Genomic DNA, 22,089 nt, shown 5'->3' with positions numbered 1-22,089 from the left:
TCGGTATGCCAAATCTAACGTTTTCATTAAGCCAATGGTGTATTGAGATCGTATCTTAAAGCCCAATCATGCGCAATGAGTAATGGTAATACTCGAGATTGCCCGCGACTTTATTCGTATGGACTTGCTATTGAGGAAAGTAATCAGTTCTAATTAGCCTAACGCTATTCCCATAGAGGATAAACTATAGTTTTTCCCACTTTTCCGGGGTCCGTGAACCTACCCTGAAGGTCCAGTTTTTACGGAAGAACTACCAATCTGACCTTTCTTGACCTGAAGGGAAAACCAACCATATTCTTTACCAAACCAACTAAATACTTTTTCCTTAGCAAAAGAGATTTTCTCGAGGTGCTTTCCTTGATATTTTTAGCGCGTGATATCAATTTACAATCCTTCTAGGAACTACGTAGCGGTAATCGACATTGGGGAAGTCACTGTCAACGTTATAATTATTATAAAGTTTATGTATGTTTGTATACATGAACTAATTTAGATTATAATTCAGTGGTACAGAGAGCCTACCCAGGGATTTAACATGTAACCTTTGGATTTCCAACCACCTACCTATATAAATAGGTCAGGTATTTTAATTTTACTAGAGCGTACCAACTTAGGCCAGGTGTGTGACTTACTGTCAAGTGAGATTGTGGTCAAACGCAAACCTAATTAAAAAACTCAATATTAATAGAAGCTCTCTGGCACATTTTGAAATCATAATAATTTATAAATAGCTAGATAAACGTATAAACATGAAATATAGATAGTTGCAAGAAGTTGGTCGGTTACGTAAGGCGGTGGTCACCTGCGCGTGCGGTTCCCACGGCGGTGCGCGCGCGCCGCTTTCACCGCCGCACCACCGCCGCGCCACACCTGTGCTGTGCGCTGTGCCTTACTGCAGGACTGGAGTTAGGATGTGACTCGTATAGTAGCCCTGTCGCGAGTAAAAACATTTATTTTTTCGGAGTTTTCGAAAATACCGAGGAGGGATTCCCCGACGTTCAAGAGTTCGTCTGGCTTGTAATAGCGCAAGATATATGGAAAACTGACTGCCTCCAGTGTTGGGAATTGAGAACGCACCCATCATTATTAGCCTAGTATGTTGGCTAATCTGCTAGTTACTCTAGTTACTGATTATGTTGGCAATACCTCTTCTTATCTGTCATTATTTTTCTAATAATAAATACGTTCGCGCGTTTTTGTCCGTAAAACCAAAACAAGTCTTCTTATTTTGCTATAAATATCAACATCCAGAACTGGAGAATCATAATAAACATTGAAGAATAAATTACGGTGAAAGACCACCTTCACTTGTCACTGTAGTCCTTTGGTACACCGGCATGCTACTCAATCGGGGAGCGCCGGTTCAAACCCTGGTACCGGACTGGCACTGATGCACCTCTGACTACCCCAATCGGGATACAACCGTGAGCTTATGTTATGTGTTGAATGACGCCATGAATAAATTATCTTACTTAGGTAGTATCATTTTTAAAAAAAGCATATTCTTTTTATAATTTTAAATCTGTTGAAGTCATAATATGGGTAATCAATATTCGTCTTAGAACAGATGCTAGATTTGGGAATTTTTGCACGTGATAATAGCGCTGTGCTCCCCGATAAGCATGAAGGCGTGAAGTTATCAACAAATCAGTCAGCTTATATTTCACTAACACAGTTGGCTCGGCCATTATAGACGGCGATTCGGGTCACCACCTATCACGTAATCATGATGGTCTAACAGAGAGTGAGGTGTGGATACTTAGTTCATCTTGTGATGGATGTACCTCTGACTACCCCAATCGGGATATAGTCGTGAGCTTGTGTTGTGTGTTGCTCATATATCGCGGGCAGGCAGAACAAGTTCAAATTCAAAAATATCTTTATTCAGTAGGTAACATAGTTACACTTTCAATCGTCAATTTTTTCATAACGAACGTCTCATCCGCCTAAAACTACTGCAGCTTCTAACAACCTGTATAGCCGGGGAAAAGAAGCTGCAAGAAAAACCTCGGCACAGGGCCCTAAAGGTTATTTAAAAAAATAAAATATATATAAGTATAAATAAACAAGTATGTATAACCTACTAAAGTCATCTCAGCGCCTCAGTCCATATCTGGACTATTGTCAGAATATTGCAATAACCCGAGTAGTCAGTATACCGGCGTCAGCGATGAATCGCAGTCAAAGCAGGATACAGCCTTCTAGGTCACCCACTGTTTATTTCGACGAATTCTTATACACACTATAAGTATTTCCGGATAATTGGGTAATAGAACAAACAATCATCTATTTACCTACTGACTAAATATCATGCACTCACTTTTGGTACAAGTGTTGGTATAAAAAATCTATAACAAACAACTTTTAAATATGTAAGTAACTGAGATTAGTGATACTTTTTGAATCTGAAAAATAGACCTGATTAGGAAAGTTACTTACAGGATTGTTGAATTTGCTTTCTTCTGACCCAGGGGTACTCTTGATAATGCTAGTGCACCTTCGTTGGTCACAGACACTGCATATTGACGTTATCGTACACGTGCATTGGTGTGTCTAAAGTCATATGATTGAAAACCGACGGGGGGGAGTTCAATCCTAACTCATCCACTGGTGGGGAGCGGAAAGTTGGAACGAAGGACCAAAAAATCTACCTCTTTGTTTCATTTCCCACCCTCACCTTGCCTGGAAGAAATCCACTTCAATCAACCTGAATCACTTCAATCTGGATGGATACGGCAGCCATTTGGCATGTACTAGTTAAATTACTTTTGCAACTGCGATTTAATTTTGGTACAATAAAATATCTGTCTTTCAACGCGCAATGGAGCAGCGTGGTGGAGTATGCTCCATACCCCCGCCGGTTGATTGAGGGGAGGCCTGTGCCCAGCAGTTGGACGTACTATATAGGCTGTTTATATTTTTATGTTAAAGTGTATTTGAATTTGAGAAGCGTACCACGAAATCAAAACTCACTTTAAAGTAAGTAGGCCAATTATTAAGATCACGCATACGTCAAAGTGTACGGTAGGGGACGGTGGTCGGTGGTCGACGGCAGGGGACGGTCAGTGACTTACCGTTTTGGGAGAAAGCGCTCCGCTCTCCGTTGCGCAAGCGCAATGCGCCTGCGCCGCCGCGCCGTTGACATAACTCTAGTTTTTACACCGCTTAGGTTTTAACACTCTTCTATTTACACTTCGGTCTTTTATTGTGACGTTTTTTGTTCGCAGAATAAATAAGTATTTTCAAAATACATTAGCCTAGGTTAGGTTTTCTTTGCATGCGTGGTCAAGCGTATCATTGAAGTTAAATAAACTATTTATCTACGTAATTAAATAAATTGAATAACAACAACATTGACACTGTCAATTTATTTAAGTACTTAATATTGAAAGTATGCACGAGGTCTGCAGCCTTCCATAGTTATTATGAAAAAAAAAACATCAACAAACAAAACAAGTGAATGTCCATATCAAGGAGAAATGGACGAAAATCATGGATAGTCACCAGACAGGGCAAAGCTGATCATCATCATCTCCCTAGCGTTATCACGTTTTCACAGGATCCGCTTAGCTACCCTGAAGATTCGACAAATCCATTTTTTTACAGAACCGACTGCCTATCTGACCTAACTCGCGAAGGGAAAACCAGCCCAATACAGGTTAGGTCACATACCTTCGAAACACATTTCTCGAGAATTTTTGGCTTTCTTCACGATGTTTTCCTTTACTGCTGAGCACGTGATAATCATTTATGATCCAAATTCCATTGGCTTAGTCCCGTGCTGGGATTTGAACCTGCGAGCTCACAGTGAGAACCAAGCGTTTTTCCTACTGGGCAACTACGGCTCGATAGACAAACAGACTATTCCACGAGTTTTACATTTAGTGTATTATTAGTATTAATCTTCTTCTTCTATCGTGTGGATTGTGAGGTGGATTACTAACTCCATCAACCCTGGTGTCAGGGTTATTATTGAGCCGCCATAGGCCCCAGACATGACTCATGTAACCACATACTTACATCAGTAAGTAATAATCGGGACCAACGGTTTAACGTGCCTTCCGAAGCACGGATCATTTTACTTATTAACTTAATATCTAAAAGCCACTAACAAGCTTCCACAGATTGTAAGAAAACACAAAATTTTACAATATGGTCAATCAGACAGACAAGACAATCAGGTGATTAGCCTGTAATGATTTGTCTCCACCGGGATTCGAACCCGGGACCACCGCATGAGCACAACGCACAACCACTGCACCACGGAGGCCGTTATTAGTAGTTAATACTAGGAAGCTACTTTAAGCTTTTGTCCGGCCAAGTAGTTAATGCCATCTGCGGCAAATCTACAATAAGACACGTCAAAAAAAAATACTTTAAGCTATAACTGCACATCAAAACCGAGGCACCTGACCCAGATAGCCTGCGTACGAGTATCACGCGTGTCGTGTGACATAACAGCGAAGATCTAAATAGGCGAACATTAATGTAGTTATACAACCACTCATGTAAAATTATCATAATGTGCTTAAATATCCGGCGGATATTCAACGCGCACTTCATTAGAATTACGTTAGTATACACATAAGACGTTACATATGACTTTTTTTTTGTCGTGATTAAATCAATAACAATCAATGGGGAAGACCAAGAAGAGCTTACATGGAACAGATTACAGAAAAGGTTAACGTCTTATAGGGAAGTCAAGGAATTGGCCTATGATAGACTGGAATGGAAAATGCTACACCGACAAGAGCGTGGCTCTTAAATTGATGATGATGAAATCAATAACTACTTGGCCGGACTAATGGGGAGCGCTGAGGGCGTTAAATGTGTCTGTTTCAAGAAACTGGCTAAACAGCCAATTTGTCATTCGAGGGAAATCTACAATAAGCCGTTTCAAGAAAATGGCATTGAAAATCTAGCTGAAGCACCATAACATACGTATAACCTCGGGTTCGAATCTCGGTAGGGACGACGTATCATAAAAATCACTTTGCGATCCTTAGTTTGGTTAGGACATTACAGGCTGATCACCTGGTTGTCGGAAAGTAAGATGAGCCGTGCTTCGGAAGGCACGTGACGCCGTTGGTCCCGGTTACTATTTACTGTTGTAAGTGAGTAATCGTTACATGAGCCATGTCAGGGGCCTTTGGCAGGTCAATAATAACCCTGACACCAGGGTTGATGAGGTTGGTACTCCACCTCACAACCTACACGATAGAAGACCCCATAAACACAAGTAATAAAAATAAAGCTTACCTTATCTATCAGATTAAATCCTTCCAGCGATAAATCAGTCAGCTAATCATTAGAGCATTATAATAAATAACCTATAAAATCATACATATTACCCGTCCGGTAGGTATATGTGAGCAGTGGTCATACTGTGACCCCTGACCTGGGTAATTTCTCCACTTTCCCAGTACCAGTAATGTAACCGGCTGCAATTTGCCGGCCATTAACTATATTATGGAATTATACCGCATCAGCTATACGATATTACGTATTTACCTACTAAATGGTAATGTTCGATATGTTACCATACATCCAATCACATAATATAGAAAATAGAAAATCTAGAGAGAATACCCAATTACCTATAATATCACCCGTGCGCCCCACACAGACATTTTATACATGGCTTATTGCGAATTTGCCTCTGATGGTAAAGTAAAAGAGGTTATAACAGTATGAGCAAATTCACAAAACATGATAGATATTTGGTTTCACTTTCGTAAGGTTCTCGTACAACAACAATTACCCGCCATTATTAGAATTTAAATTCAGAACTTTAACGTTCTGTTTTTCACGTGAAAATCAAAACAAAATAGCAGTACTTATTAAAATACTTAGTTCTAAATTTAAATTCTGATAGGTATACGATAAATCAAATAATTGATGTACATGGAAATTATAAATCAGTTGTATTTGAAAACGGAATAATTACCGAGGATCAATTCGAAAATAGAAGCAAGATGATATTCTTACGCGAGCTATAATGTCATTTGAGAAAAAAATCTCATATAGATTTAATAAAGCTAGTACTGTTTATCAATTACTAGGTCTATGTTTTAAAATTTTTGACATAGTAAAACTAATGGGAAAAACGAAGTCTTACTATTCAGTAAGTCTATTGGGAAGGAAATTCCCAGTAGTTTAACTGGTAACACTATGGGAATAGGGGAATAAATCTGTGTCTTTTGACAAAGTATCAAGCCCATACCGTTACACATGCGCCCAAGACGTGATACTAAATTTGTGAAACAGTTTCTTAAAGGAATTTAAGAAGTATAAAATATACAAGAAAGCGTTTATATATTATGTGAACGTGTTAGTTGACTAGTGTTTTGCATAACACTGTCGAGATTGATGCCGAGTGTTTCCAAACGGATGCAGAATCCTAAGCACGTAATAAAATTGTCACCGAGAGTACGTGACGTTATTTGGAAGAAAGTCAAATTCAAATCAGCTGCTTTTGGCATTTGTCTTTCGGCTAATCTTTATGCAACTGCTTTAGAAACTAAACGTTGCAGCAGTGCGCTAGATATATCAACTATTCATTTATTTCACGCTGTGCTTTAGGACCATGTCTCATTAGGACACCATAGTGGCGCCACCGCCGCCGCGCCGCCATCAAAATGTAATCAAATCAAATCACTTATTTGCATAGGATTCATGGTGTATGCAGTTGATACAGCCAGGTTGCAAGGGATGAAGAACGACAGCGACAATGATAAAAGCGTTAATACAACTGCATACATTTTGTTAGTGACGAGACCTTGTTTCCTCTCCCTCAATCAGCGCTTATCGCTATCGACCCACTAGAGTCGATTAATACTTTCAAATATTTTTCCCCTCAGACGACGCCCTCAGCCGAGGTTCACGCCCAACTGGGCACCCTCAGGCCTGTAGTCTTAAACGTTGCACCGGGTGAAAGCCTTCAGCGCTCCCCATTTATCCGACCAAGTAGTTAATGCCATCTGCAGCAAATCTACAATAAGTCACGTCAAAAAAAGTCCTTGTTTCCGTGAGATAAGGCCCTTAATGGTAAATTCAGAATTTCGAAAAATTAGTACAGGGTGAAGTCGTGAAGTCTATACTTATCTATACTTAGTAAGATCCGATTCAACAAAATATTCTTGTTCTGTTATAAGTGAAAGATGGATTAAAAACTAAAATACCAAACTAGAAGCCCATTCTTAGCAAAGGGACTTCCGTAACTTATGTAAATTAGTCATATACTCGTTTCTGGATAGAAAAAGAGAAAGTATTGAAAAAATCTAACTCGTATGGGATCCAAACCGACAGCTCTTGGACCATACATACCCACATACCATTGCATACCAATACCATCTCCCCAGCTGTTACTGTGGACGTGTGTGGTGACTCTGGTGGCCACCACGTCGGCCGCCGCGCACCGGGTGGTAGAAAGCTCGGAGGACCTTCCTCAACCACCAACAGCTACCAACACCACCACACTATTCCCTGTCAATACTACTGCTGCAGCTGACACCAGCACCATCAAGTCTGCTACTAGGTACGTTAATAAAAGTCAGAAGAGAGAAGCGCTTTGCCTCTTACTTTTTAATATGAACAGCGAAGTTTTGGAACAACTTGCGCGCCCCACTTTAGGCCACATCTAATCTTTATGAGATGTCGCTTTAATATAAACAATATCTATTCTATTCACTTACCAATGGATGAGATTGTGGTCAAATGCGTACCTATAGTAAAAAAAACAAGCAACCTTGAAAAATATATAGCTTGACATCCACTGTTCGTATCAAAATTAGGTGCAAATCGACTTCTGATTAGGTGTGTCTCTGCCCTCTCTATTAGCGACCAAGGGCGTGATTTCAAACAATCTCTCTCCACTTGTGCCGCCAATTGTGCTGTAAACTTTCTTGCATTATGTTTCAAAATTGTTTCGTGTATGTGATGTGGGTGCAATTTAATTCACTTAAAACATTTTCCCCAGTTGGAAAATAGAAACGACATTCGGCGCATCCAAACTGGACAGCAACAGCACAGAGTCGAAGGAGCAGCTGATGGCGGAGCGCCCAGCTGACAACAGCAGCCGCGAGTTCCGGCCTAGCCCGCTGCTGAGCAGCTACGTGGAAGACCACAGCTTCCTGCAGCCTACAAGGGAGCCTGATGCCTTCAGCAACGTTATTAAGAAGCCGCCAACTGGATTCATCAGGTATTCTTGAATAGGAATGAATGCATGTCAGTTATCCTGTTCTTCGCGGCGTCCGATTACCTAGCCTGTAGTTTGCAAGTCTTTCTACACAAGGTATTTTAATATGCTAAGGTTGGCTAAGAGCTTGTTTCACCACCAGCTGATAAAACCCAACCCTGAATAAACCTAATCAAACCCCGATAACCCTGATACTCAGACAAAATATTCGTCCAGGGTCAGATAAGTTCTGGATCGTAAGTAATACCATTAGCTTCTATTTAGATAGGGCTACATGACTCTACATCTATGTAGTAATTTATCAACGTGTGGTTCTTCTTTCATGTGAGTTGTGAGGTGGATGACCAACCTTAGCAACCTTGGTGTAAGGTATTGAGCCGCTGAAGGGTCTCCCCGACATAGCTCATTTCGCAACTACGTAATATAGACTTACCTACACCACCTACCTACACCTCACCATCACCCAATATGGTTATAAATGACAAGAAACTAATCTTCCTCAGCTCACCCAAGGACGCGTTCAAACCCTTCAGCAAGCTACCGAAGGAGTCGTTCAAGAACTACCAGCCGTTTCCGTACAAGTTCGAGCCCGCCATCTTCACCCGCGCTAAAGATGCGGATGGCTGGAAACCTACCGGTGGTAAACTTCATTTTATGTTTAATTTATTTGAGAAAGTAGCGAATTTAATTTATTTTTTTAAATCTTAGAGAGCATAGAGCAAGTCGGACCTGCGCGGACTTAGTAAGTGATAACGTAGTAAAACTTCGAAAAGTATTAAGGTCTTTAACGAATATTATACAGGTGTTAGTGACATCGTAACGAAAACTTTGAGGGGTGATTGAGGCCATGATTCTGAGATGATACCAAGTGGAATTTTCCGTCGCAAAAGTATGGAATTGTAAATAATTAAAAAAAAACACAAAAAAATTCAGGAATATTCAGACTGAAAATTCCACTTGATATCAACTCAGAATCATGGTCTGAACCATCCCCCTCAGTATTCGTTACGGTGTCACTAACATCCATACCTACTTGTATGGCTACCATATGTACTTGTGTGGGGTGTAAATGACATCGTAACGAATACTGAGGGGGATGATTCAGCTGATTATTCTGAGTTAATATCAAGTGGAATTTTTCATCGCAAAATTATAGAATTGAAAATAATTAAAAAAATAATAAAAAAACATGAATTTTGCGACGAAAAATTCCACTTGATATTAACTCAGAATCATGGTCTAAATCAACCCCCTGAGTATTCGTTACGATGTCACTAAAACCCTGTATACAAATATTATACATAAAAACTCATCATTATTAGTTACTCTATCGTCTGAAACACAGGCTCAGCCTAGTTCAGACAGCAGTAACCTACTTTACACTTTTTAAATAACTTTTTTACTATGTTCAGTGTATCAAATCATCATATTGAGACATATTGACCCTGATGAACCGTCTTTAAATTCGTCCAAGACATCATTCAAGAATGTTCTTTTAGAATCCAAACCCAACAATTATGTCTGGAAATCTCGGCCTTGGGAAGTTAAGGTATTTAATACGTAAGATATCTTGAACAACCTCCGTAGTCAAGTGGTTAGAGCGTCAGTCTCACTATCTGGAGGTCCGGGTTCGATTACCGATGGGGAGATTGTCGAAATCACTTGGTGAGACTGTCCTTTGTTTGATAAGGACTTTTCAGGCTTGAATCACCTGATTGTCTAAAAAAAGTAAGATGATTCCGTGCTTCGGAAGGCACGTTAAGTCATTGGTGCCGGCTATTAGCTGCCCGCACTGGAGCAGCGTGGTGGAATATGCTCCATACCCCCTCCGGTTGATGGAGTGGAGGGCTATGCCCAGCAGACATATATAGGCCGTTTATGTTATGTTATCTTAAACAGGTGCCCCCGGAGGAAAGCCTTCCCCGGGCCACACGGGCCTGCTGGAAAGCAGGCCCACAGACGAGGCCCCGGTGAGGGTCCCGGCCGGCGGGCTCTACAAGCTGCCAGACCCGTTCAAGATCAAGCCCGGAACAACAGACGATGACTTCGGATTGGAATTTAGTGGAGACGTGAAAGAGAACGCTCCTGTTAAGAAACGGTATGTTGGTGCCACAGGAAACACAATTTGGGATTAGTACTTAGCGTTTGTTTATAGTACAACTTAAATGCGATAGTTCAGTTCCATGCTATTTATTTATTTATTTACATTTCGCGACTTTTGTATGTATGTACAGTGCAGAAGCGCCAATGCGCCGTGGAACTTTAAATATAAACAGTATAATAAAAAACATTATGAAACTTAAGTTTAAACAATATAAAAACATCTATCTAGCTATCTTGACCTTAAAAAATACAAAACTATTGATTCGGACAGAAGTAACGAAGCGACTGATATATATTATGCAGGCTCTAAGACAATGATAATAACATATACAATTATATATTAGTGTATATATAACTACCCAAGGGAGTGGCCTAAAGAAACCTGGCGACGTTCGTTGCATATCATGGGAGCAAGCTACAGAGACTGCAAAAGATCGCGAAGGTTGGTTTGTTATTCGAGCTCTACATCCCAACAGAATATAAAATGGATTAGAAGAAGAAGAGAGATATATGACTACCCCAATCGGGATACAGTCGTAAATTTATGTTATGGTCGATATGCGACACTTAGTATCGTTTTACAGATTTCTTTTCACCTTTGGCCACGCTTGAAACGCACAACATACGAGGGTTGTTCCGGAAATTGTTAGCCACACCTTAAATATAATCTCTTTTTTCCTGAAACTATTTTGAATTAACGGCTAATTCCAACACTAATCTCCTTGCTGAAAATCATTGGCCACTAAGAAGTCAATTTTTCGACCTTCCGCAAGATGCGTTTTTCAAATGTTTTGAAAGCTGGTTTAGCCGAATGCACAAGTGTATAGGGGTTGGAGGGGAATATTTTGAAAAAATATAAATATTTCTTTACCATATCTTGGCTAATTTTTGTTTTACTAAAAACTTTCGGAACAACCCTCGTACCATAGATATAGAGAAAAATAGTGTAACTATTGCTTTCAATGCATTTTGTAGGTTCAATTTCATATAATGAAGCAAGAGAAGTATCTCAGGATCCACAAATAGAACTCCATAGACTTTGCTTACCACAATGGCGTGTATGTACATACATAAATAAATAAACTCACGCCTATTTCGTAAGCAGAGACTATAGAATTCCATTTGCTTCGATCCTGACACACTTCTCTTGCTTCCTCCACATTCATCAATCGCTTCATACTCGCTCGCCGGTTTAGAGTAGATTTAAGTAAGTATGTATTTGAAATAAAATAATATTAAACTTACGTTGACTCTTTAAAAGGGACTACACATTGATTAAGTAATGACTTAAACAGTATTATCTCATACTAACGGGATGTTAAAATAAAACTCATGTTATTATACACGCTAAATCAATATTGACAGTAAGTATGATGTAATTGACTCATAAACTTTATTGCACATTAAAAGTAATTGAATCAGTTGCAACGGAAAAGTAAAAGATTGGAAATCGATGGAAAGTAAAAGGAGACAGTTTAAGTATGGATATAATATACATTATTTTACATTTAATTTATAACCATGTAATCGAATTATACATTGAATCCAAAGACTATAATCTGAACTACAACGCTGAATTCATTGTCGTGCGCGATTTTCTGTGAGAATTGTTCAATTTTATTTAAAGTCTCTGCAGACTTACCTATTCCAAAGTACAAATAGCGGTTTGATCGACTAAAAGGTATTCGAATACGCGCTATTACTGTTACTTTATCGTTAAACATACTTACACACATTAACTCACGACTATATCCCAATTGCAGTAGTTAGAGATACATCCATCGCAAGATGAACTAAGTACCCACACCTCACAGAGCTATCTGTTAGACCAACGTGGTCGGTGGTCAGCCGTATCGCCGAAAATACTCACCGTAACATAAAACATAAACAGCCTTTGTACGTCCCACTGCTGGGGACAGGCCTCCCCTCAATCAACCGGAGGGGGTATGGAGCATACTCCACCACGCTGCTCCAATGCGGGTTGGTGGACTTAACGTGTATAATAAACTCATATATAAGTAAGTAAATAGAACTGCTGGTACATTCCCAGTGGCAACCCGTGGGCGAGCCTGCTCCACCTGCTGACAGCGCTCATCCCGGTGGGCATCATCTTCTCAGCACTCACCCCCAGTGTTATTACGATAGAACCAGAAAACTCGTAAGTACAATGGTTGATACATGTTGGTTGGTACGTGGTTAGTACGTGGTTGGTACATGGTTGGTACATTAGTGGTCATCAACCTGTGAGCGAGTTTGCCGCACATGCTGATAGCGCTGACCCCGGTGGGTGTCAAATTTTCAATAAAATCTTCTTCTTATCTTGTGGGTTGTGAGGTGGAATACCAGATTAATATTAAATGATTAAAAATAAATAACACATAATGTGCTAGAAACTATTTAGTTATATTTATATGCAACTATCACTTTAAAACGTGTTATATAGCTGTCTCAATTTCATTTCTAAATTCTTCAACATATTCATTCGACTTTTACTAAAACATGCATCATCATCAGCCCATTAACGTCCCCACTGCTGGGGCACCATCACGCGGGCCCAGTGCGGATTCATGGTAATGCAGCCGGGACCAACGGCTTAATGTGCCTTTCGAAGCACGGAGGACCTCGAGATGAAAACTTTTTTTTGTGGTCACCCATCCTATGACCGACCTTTACGAAAGTTGCTTAACTTCAACAATCGCAGACCGAGCGCGTTTACCGCTGCGCCACCGAGCTCCTCAAAAAATGCATAGTGAATGTCAATTTGTGAGAATAAAAATAATTGATCTATTACCAACACCAATCTACCTGACAGCTAGATACATTAATCACACTAATTCTTCGCGATTCTATTTCTTACACTTTCATACTTCCTGTGTGAAATTGATGTTACGTTATAATTGCGCATGATCGCCTGCGCAGCCCGGAGAGAAAATAGCGCTAAGACCGCCGCGTGCGCCGATACGGATACAGCACATCACGCGAATTTTACACGCGTATTAAGAGTTATTCAATACTTTATGGTAATTCATGAGTATAAATTAAACAGACACGTGCTTTTTTAACATATTACTGTATTGTATTGTGCTTTTTAATATTATAGGTTATCCCTAAGAGGTTTTTACTTCTACCGTCTTCTTATAGAACAAACGAACGTTAAGCCGTTGGTCCCGGTTACTACTTACTGATGTAATTAAGTAGTCGCTACATAAGCCATGTCAGGGGCCTTTGGCGGCTGAATAGTTACCTTGACACTAAAGTTGATAAGGTTGGTACTCCACCTCACAACTCACACGATAGAAGATGATGATGATGATGAATAATTGATAAGTCTGTAACACGAGAGCCGCGACCGAGGGACTTCTTTCACGGTACGGACTATGTATATATTAAACCTGATATTCTTTAGTCTTTGTTTTGTCAAGATTTAAAGAGCTCTTAACAACTATAGCAAAAAGCAAGATAATATTAATCTTCCCCTTCTTGGTACACACTCTGTTAACGTATGTGTGTTTAGAGGGAGAACAAAGTAAAACGTCCGAAACATCATCGTCTAGATTCACGATTCTTGAAATAAAACGTAATTTGTATTTGTAACAGAAGTGTGAAATGACCATTATGACGTTACGAAGACACATAAAGCTAGACTTCCTCACAATGATAAACGTTACATAAGAGCTTGCAAGACGGAACTATCTAACAGCAAGATGGCCGCCGCGCCTGCGCACGCGACCTGCGCACGCGACGCCGGAAGGACGAGCGTTGTGCAATACTTTGCGGATGTGACAGTGCGGGGATATTTAATAATATACATATTATGTATATTCGAGCAGCCTCAGTCATCTAGTGGATAGAGCGTTGGCACACGATGTTTTCAACGATCTGAAGGTCCCGGTTCGATTTCCGATGCGAACATCACTATAAGAGACTGTCCATTCTGTGGTTATAGCTGGATGAAACAGCTGATTATCCGAATTGTTAATTAGTGCTTCGGAATGCACGTTGACCCGTTATTCTGGGCTACTAGCCCAAACACCTCCACCAACCCGCAGCAGTAGAATATACTTCATACCCTCTCCGGTTGATTGGGGGGAGGTCTGTACCCAGCGGTGGGACGTATGTATTTGATGTAGAACGTTCTTTTCTCTATAAAGAAAGTATTCTGGGTAATTCACGCTTCATGAAGTTTGCTGCACTGTCGAGTCCATCGTGACTTCATATCCAATAGATGCTTGACAGTCGTTTTCTGCGCAAGTCCCGGTGCTGCGTTTAGGAACCGCTTTTATTCAATAATATGGGATTGCTTAACTAAATTCGACAATCGATACTAGTATCCAGCCCTACATTATTATGTTGATAGGGTAGGAAACAGGTGGAGGTCCACTTCCAGGCCCGGAGTATCGACTTGCCGGTGGAGTAGTACACAAATGAAGATAGGAGTGGAACAGTAAACAACAGAACAACAAAAACAGAACAAGAACAGTAGTTTATTGTAGAAAATATAATTGGCACTACACAAACAGGAACTTAGAGTCACATTTTTTTTTGACGTGACTTATTGTAGATTTGCCGCAGATGGCATTAACTACTTGGCCGGACAAATGGGGAGCGCTGAAGGCTCTCACCCGGTACAACGTTTAAGACAACAGGCCTGAGGGTGCCCAGTTGGGCGCGAACCTCGGCTCAGGGCGTCGTCTGATAGGAAAAATATTTGAAAGAATTAATCGACCCTAGCGGGTCGATAGCGATAAGCGCTGAATGAGGGAAATCGTCGACCACGCCGGCGGGGTTGGTATCGGGGAGCTTAGAGTCACAGTTGAACGATAATGTATATAGAATACAATGTAACGAAAATAAGATGCAATGGACACGTAGATCACAGTTAAAGATAGTGGACACAGTTAATTAATATAGATGTTACTCTTATCAAGGTCGCGGATGTAATGCGTCAGAGCAGAATAAAAGGAAATGTGGAATGGAACAGAATTTTGAAATGTATGTGCAGGGTTTGCACTCTGCTGCAGTATTATCATGATTACAGACTGGGTCCCAACATAGTGCGCCGCGGCGACGGCAGCTTCGCCCCCCCGCCGCCCGCCATCAGCGAGCGATGTCGACGACGTCTGCTGTGTGAGCTGCACAACGAGGCTAACTACCAACGGTACATAAACCCACGTGGCTAAAAAAATACCTTCAAAGTCCATGTGAAATGGGCTTTATGCCAATCCATCCCATTTTTCCCAAGCTGTATTCAGCTAACCTGTAGATTTGCCAGCTAAGGTTTTTTTTAATGGAAGCGAATGCCTGTTTGACATTGTACCTCTCGTAAACCAGCCCATTACGGGTTAGGTCACATACCTCCGAAGCATTTCTCGGGGATGTGGATTTCCTCACGATGTTTTCCTTCACCGCTGATCACGTAGTACTAAACACTCGAACTACCGATCTTTATAGTGAGGCGTATGTAGGTTGTAATGTTGTTCATGTGCCTCCCCCAGGGCTGAGGGTCGTCGCATCAAGCAGTGTCACCGGCTGCGCTGCGAGGACCTGGCGGCGTTAGCGTCTACCCTGCAGTGGCTGCTGGCACACCGACCACCACATACTTAGTAGTTCAATTTCAATAAACGCGGTTGTTTCAAGATTTCAATTCTATTTCAATTTCTTAAATTGTATATTCGTGCCCTCCAAAGCACGGAATCATCTTACTGCCATTTGCGGCAAATCGAGAATAAGTCACGTCAAAAAAGGAACAATATTTGAACAGTAGGTAAATACAGAGGCTGCAAAATATCGCGAGGAGTGGAAAAGGATTAGATGAAGTTATGGTAGATAAAAAAGTACAAAGTTTACGATAATATCGACATAACAATTATGTATTGTTTGTATTTTATTATGACCCAGAATATGCAGAAAGCTTCAAATTATATTATAAATTATGTAAATTTTCACAACTCACGTCTATTCAGCCACCAAAAGACAACTTGCAGGAATTGTATTGTGGGTTGTAGGTGTTGATGTCCAAGATGACACATTGCACATAAAACACAGTTAATCCATCACTATGATAGAGAGCGCATGAAATAACGGAACGTTTTTAAATATAAACCATTATGGTTTCAATAAAATTTCATAGTGAATCGTTGATGTCTTTTGTTTATGTCCGCTACAAGGCGCCACACTCAATTCAGCTTGACGTCACATAGCCTATAACCACCGGACAATCCATGGTATAAGAAAACCAGGTATACTCAAAAGTGACAGCTAACATTTCAAGGTTAGCCCGGCTGACGTCATCGCACCCTCCGTTGCTATTTCGTAAAAAATAAATTACCCACGACTAATGGTTTTAATTTACTTTCCAAGGCAATTTTTAACTTTTACTAAAAGATTTAGTTACAGTTTTAATGATTTTATATATGTGACAAGTAATAGTAATTAAATACATTAATCGGTAATTCACCTAATTTTCAATAATAAAATTTACGTGCATGGAATGTTGGAGATACCAATTTAATGGTAACACTTATGTCATCAAACTGGATTGAGCATACCTCGTTTTCTTATACCACGGGGCAAACAATACGCTTCTAGGGAAATCTTATTTGTTAAATTCTGACAGGTGGTGTAGATGTAGAAGTTAGGTGGGTACAGACGTGCATATACATAAAGATATGTAGATAGTTATAAAACATATGACGACCCTCCTTTTTGCTTCGCCGCAGTCGGGTAAAAAATGACATAGTGAATCGTTGATGTCTTTTGTATGATTCGTAATGATGTAACCCCATCACTTGTATAATTCACACATCATAATGTACTTTATATCCGTATAATAAAGTCATTATGGCGTTTAAGTATTAACACAAAAATACACTTTACAGCCTTCATAATTATACATCAATTACGTTAGAATAAGATGCACTGGAATGGTAGTTGGATATTTCCTACTAGCGACTCGTAACTCGATCCGGCTTCGCTTGAATGCAATTTATACCCAAAATTCAGATTATAACCCAACCTTAAATCATTTAGTGGTTTATGATCCCTAGTAGGTACTACTAATGTAAACTTGAGTTAGAAATTAATGAAAAGTAAAAAGCTGGATATTGCAGGCTGATCGGTTCATTCTCCAAAAATAATATAATTTGTGCTTCGGAAGGCGCGTTAAGTTAACAAATTTAATGGGCAATCGCTCCTGAAGTACTTAAGTAACTAATTAATATAGTAATTACTTGATCTGTGTCAGGGTTTTTGGCGCTTATAGCCCGGATACCATGGTTGGTGTGGTTGGTCGTTGACCCACAATGACACAAGACATAAACACAGCATCACGCTTGTATTCCCGAAGAGGTAGGCAGAGGTGTATTTAGTATTACACTCACTCTTCGCTAGCTATGTTTATATCCCATGTGATAGGGGGCAATATATAATATATTAGACAGAAGATCTGTAATTTATGTATACATACTTAAACTCACGCCTATTTCCCTCCGGGGTAAGCAGGTACTATGGAATTCCATTTACTTCGGTATCTGTAATTTATTTATTTTTTATTTAAATACAGCTGGTATCTGTCCTCAATCTGATCATCTAGAAAGCACAGATGTGGTCTCCGATACATCCTATCAATTACCCTACAAACAACCACATCAACTCACGGTCTCAACCTCTCACGCACTTTGTGGTCTCGGCGGCGCGGGCGCAGTAATTAAACCCGTAATCAGAATAATTGCACCCCACATACGTAAGAACATTCCGAGCTATATACAGATATCCTCTTTACTTGTTAAAGACCTTATTTTCTATGTACTTATATATGACCTGGCTTACCTACTTATTGTAAGTTTGCCTCGGATGGTATGAACTACTTGGGAACACTTTGGGCTCTTTTCGCCTCCGACGAATATTCCTTGGTTATATATTATGGTAAAATTATTATCGCTACATTTAAGTATATCTTCGAGAAACAGACACGTTAGGAAAAAGCTGTAAACATCTATATTCATTGTTTAGGTACTTAAGTATATCTATTACCGATTTCTCGAGATATCAACTCTTTTTTAGGAAGTATTTTTAAGTCTATTATATAATACTTCGTTACATAATAATTGCGTTAAGTAGGGGGTTTATTTTTTTATTTTTTATTTTCCAAAAAAGTAGAGTTATTTTATTCTTTTTCGATGAGATTTTTACCGTCGTGGGCTTTTTTCAAAATTTATAATTTTGCTTCAATTTTAAATAAATATCTTACTGATTCGTTACACATGAACCACTCAGTGTAACCAAGAGTGCAGTTAATGACGCGTGCGCATCGGATGTGGCTGGCTCCCGCGGCATTTCCGATACACCGGCCGCGTCCTGTCATCACTCAGATGAAAGCTGACAGCTTTATTTAGAATAAGAAGAATTTACGTCGATCATTACGGAGACAGCCTGGGATAGATCTCCGATGGATCACACGCTATCTCCTTATGAGGTAAACATGAGCCATGAAAATAAAAATAAAAAAACTCAAAACGTGATGTAGTGCTGCTTTTTTAGTATATTGGTTGGACCCTTTAGGATAGTGTGAAACGAATTTCAGATACAAGTTCGTACATACATAAATTCACGCCTATTTCCCACCAGGGCAAGCAGAGAACTATGGAATTCCATATGCTTCTATCCTGACACACTTCGCCTACTTCCTCGACATCGATCAATCGTTTCATACACGCACGCCGGTTCTGAGTAGATCGTTTTGAACCTTTTCTAAGGACATCTCCAATTTGGTCAATATACGTCATACGTAATACTTGAAAAACTATTTGAGGTTTACGCGGTTATAATTATCAATAAAACATATAAGTAATATAGTGTTCTTGATTTATCGCGCTAAGGACCCGACATGCATAATATTCGTTCATTTTTCAATTTTCTTTCATTTTTACTGGCAAGGACTTATTTAACGATAAACGTCACCTGTGGTAGATAGATACACTTATATGTAAGTAAATAGACTTTGGTCTCGACAGATGAAATACTTTCTAAGATTCGCTTATGACTGGGGTATTTTTAAAGTCTTGCACAAATGAGATTTAGAACTACATACTTTAGGTACTTACCTATGTCACTTTCAGCACTACCTGAAACAGATGATATTCCATAACAATAACCTGTATTTGAAATTAATTTGACATAAATACTTTAGCTATTCCCGAGTGATGTTTCTATTAAAAAGTGTATGTGTCAAGTAGAAGTATCAAGAGTATAAAATTACGAAAATGATGTTATTTTACTTTAAGTATTAAAAAAAGACATAAATGTATCGCGGGTGTATGAACAAGCGAACATAACTTTGAATAGAAATATTCAATTTCGAAAATTAAGCTACGGAGGCTGGAAAATTTGAAAGCACGAAAGAAAGAAAGAAATAAACTTTTATTATGAAGATGAAAAGAGAGAGAGATGTTATTTTACTTTAAGCTTTAAGTTTAAGTTTAAAAGAGACAAGTGTGTCGCGAGACTATGAACAAGTGAACATAACTTTGAAGACGAAACCAGCGCAGTAGATGACGTAAGTAACTTCCATATTCTTTGTGAGCGGATCTTTACCGGAAAAATCAATAACAACAATTAACAAAACCATGTCAAAACAGGTCTTCATAAGCCCTGTAAGACTCGCTAACTGGCGTATTAGCAGGTGTCCAAAATGTGGTTAGTATCATCACATTACGTCGCAGGTGGTAACATGCACACAGTGTACACCGCCGTGCTGGACAAACGACAGAGAAAGTGTCGAGGTGCCGCAAATATTGTACAACTGTTTGTTTTGTACATCACCGTGCGGGCTACTAGACGCCATCACTTTTTATTTCGGATAGCTTAGACCCAGTAATGTTACTTTGTAACTATCTCCCCTCTTCTATCGTGTAGGTTTGTGAGGTGAATTTTACCAACCTCGTCAACCCTGGTGTCGGGGTTATTAATGAACCGCCAAAGGCCCCTAACACGGCTCATGTAACGACTACTTACTTACTTAGTAACTATGATTTCTTACACTATGTTAGCATGCTAAGAATTTTTTTGTTTTATGTTTTTATGTGAATATATAAACCTTTTTTATATTATTATTACCTATTAATATATATAAAAAATACCTAAGAAAATAAAATTCACAGAGATTAATAGCGGGCCCTGCACTAGGGTTTTCCCCTGTGTCGATATGATAATATATTTTTGCTTAAAGATTAAGTATACGAAATCCTAATGTATTTATGTTTGTTTGGTGGAGGTCTATACGCCAACGGTGGTGTAATGGGAACAGGCTGAGGAGATAAATATAATATTATTACATTTTATTACAGTTCCCATACACGTGATCTATAGTGTAACATGTTATTTTCTCTGGAAGTTTGTGAACAGCTTTTAGATAAAAAAAAACGTTGTAGTGTTTCAATCTTTCAATGGCTTTAGAGGTTTGCGAGAACAGACCGTCTGAAAAATAACCTTGCTCCGTAAAATGTATCATACTCATGTCAGGTGCTTTGGCAGCCTAAAAATAACTCTGCCACCAGAGTTGCTGAGGTTGGTAATCCACCAAACAACCCACACGATACAAGAAGAATAAAAACTAACGAGTCGAGTTTTACCTAACTTATTTTAGACGTAAATACCTGATCGTGTTATAACTTGTATACTATGTGGTTTACTTTCCAGTTATTGTCGGTTATGGCTGACTATGGGTTAATAAAACCTCTGAAGAAACCAGGTATGGTCATACGTATGAGCAATGTGCTTGGTATCTAGTAGCAAGTTGGTCAATCACAGTAACAGAGTTAAGGCTATAATAAAACAACGTAAGTTTCCGCTGAATGAAAGTGAAGGAATGTTCCACCGGCTGGCCACAGGTTGATAACTGACAACCAAGGTTGAAGGGAAAATAACCTCGCAACCTTAAGTAGGGCAACCAGCGAGAAATGCACAACTTTTGGACGTATTTTAACGCGTTTCTTACCCGTGAAATAGTGCAATTTTGAACGGATCAAATGTATTGTTTGCTTTCGATTACTGGGACAGTTTTTTTGCTTGATAAAGTTGAGAGAAAATGTCTATACCTACGTACTATTGTTGCAGTAGAACACCGCACTCAAAATCTTTAAAGGTAGAAGTAATTTCAATTCTATATACGTATTATATGATCTGTGCTATATACCTAATCAAGTAACTTATCATACACTTGTGTATTAATGCACAATTCTGACGAATCAATCCTACACTAGCTTGCAAAACTACCACACTTTTAAAATTACAATAACTATTTAAGTAAGTACACAAGAATAAAACGGAATAGAAATGAAAAAGTTACAAAGAAAGCTAATAAAATTATCTATAATAAGTAAAGATATTTTTTACTTTAAATCTTTAACTTAAAAATATACTTTTAAAAGTGTAGCACTTAGTTTTGCGGTCCGGCCATGTAACTGTCAAAATAATAATTGCATATTGTTTTTAAGTTTGTTTTTATACATTACAATCTATTGCCATTCTTGCCGCATATTACATCACAAAAATCTGCTGTTTTGAAACATTTCCTTAGAGTTTTTATTAAGTACGTTCATCGTTGCATCTCATCGTTATAATGTTTTGGTGGTCCTTCACTTTCAATAGGTAAGTATATAGGTATTATAGAAAGGGACTGTGCCATTTTAACCCCCTAAGGTCGATTAATTATTTTAAATATAATTCTCCCAAACAACGCTCTGACCCGAGGTTCGCGCCTAAAAGGGCACGTTCTAAAATTTTGTATC

This window comes from Pectinophora gossypiella, chromosome 15 (genome assembly GCF_024362695.1).
Source record: "Pectinophora gossypiella chromosome 15, ilPecGoss1.1, whole genome shotgun sequence".
Taxonomy (NCBI): Eukaryota; Metazoa; Arthropoda; class Insecta; order Lepidoptera; family Gelechiidae; genus Pectinophora; species Pectinophora gossypiella.
Note: the sequence above shows the minus strand (reverse complement) of the source record.